Here is a 1,461-nt window from a genome sequence, read left to right as displayed (position 1 = left end):
CTCTCCACCTCCCTTTTCTCTCCCCCTCCCCCCCTTCACTCTCCCCCCTCCCCCCCCTCTCTCTCCCCCTCCCCCCCCCTCCCTTCTCTCTCCCCCCTCCCCCACCCTCCCCTCCTCTCTCCCCCCCCCTCCCCTCTCCCCCTCCCCCCCCCTCCTCCCCTCCCCCCCCTCCCCCTCCCCCCTCTCCCCCCCCCCTCCCCCTCCCCTCCCCCCTCCCCCCCTCCCCCCTCCCCCTCCCACCCCTCCCCTCCCCCCCTCCCCCCTCCCCCCCCCTCCCCCTCCCCCCTCCCCCTCCCCCCCCTCCCCTCCCCTCCCCCCCCACCCCCTCCCCCTCCCCCCCCTCCCCCTCCACCCCCCCCCCCTCCCACACCCCCCCCCCTCCCCTCCCCACCCCTCCCCTCCCTCCCCCCTCCCCCCCTCCCCCACCCCCCCACCCCCTCCCCCCCCCTCCCCCCCTCCCCCACCTCCCCCCTCCCTCCCCTCCCCCCACCCCCCCTCTCCCCCCTCCCCTCCCCCTCCCCCCCTCCCCCCTCCCTCACCCCCCCCCCCCCTCCCCCACCCTCTCCCCCCACCCCTCCCCTCCCCCCTCCCCCCCTCCCCCCTCCCCCCCCTCCCCCTCCCCTCCCCCCCTCCCCCCCCTCCCCCCCTCCCTCCCCCCCCCTCCCACCCCTCCCCCCCCTCCCCTCCCTCTCCCCCCACCCCCCCCCCCTCCCCTCCCCTCCCCCTCCCTCTCCCCCCACCCTCCCCTCCCCCCTCCCCCACCCCCACCTCCCCCCTCCCCCCCCCCCCTCCCCTCCCTCTCCCCTCCCTCTCCCCCCCTCCCCCTCCCCCCCCACCCTCCCCTCCCCTCCCCCCTCCCCTCCCTCTCCCCCCCCTCCACTCCCCTCCCCTCCCCTCTCTCTCCCCTCCCCACTCTCCCCTCCCTCTCCCCCCCTCCCTCTCCCCTCCCTCTCCCCTCCCCCTCCCCCTCCCCCTCCCCCTCCCCTCCCCCTCACCCCCACCCCCCTCCCCACCCCCACCCCCCCCTCCCTCCCCACACCCCCCCCACCCCCTCCCCTCTCCCCCCTCCCCCTCCCCTCCCCCCCTCACCCCCCCTCCCACCCACCCCCCACCTCACCCCTCCCCCCTCCCCTCCCCACCCCCCTCCCCTCCCCCTCCTCCCCCCCCTCCCCCCCCCCCCCCTCTCTCCCCCCTCCCCTCCCCCCTCCCCTCTCTCCCCCCTCCACTCCCCACCCCACACTCCCCCCTCACACCCCTCCCCCCCCCTCCCCCCTCCCCTCCCCCTCCCCACCCCCCTCACCCTCCCCCCCCACCCCTCCACTCCCCCCCCTCCCCCCCCTCCCCTCCCCACCCCCCTCCCCTCACCCCCACCCCCCTCCCCTCCCCCTCCCCTCACCCCCTCCCCCTCCCCTCCCTCCCCCCCTCCCCCCACTCCCCCCCCTCCCCCACCCCCTCCCCACT

The sequence above is a fragment of the Chiloscyllium plagiosum genome, unplaced genomic scaffold (genome assembly GCF_037043375.1).
Source record: "Chiloscyllium plagiosum isolate Xiang-an unplaced genomic scaffold, Cpla_swu_hap1 HiC_scaffold_19, whole genome shotgun sequence".
Taxonomy (NCBI): Eukaryota; Metazoa; Chordata; class Chondrichthyes; order Orectolobiformes; family Hemiscylliidae; genus Chiloscyllium; species Chiloscyllium plagiosum.
The sequence above is the reverse complement of the archived record's forward strand: the minus strand, read 5'-3'. Positions refer to the sequence as shown.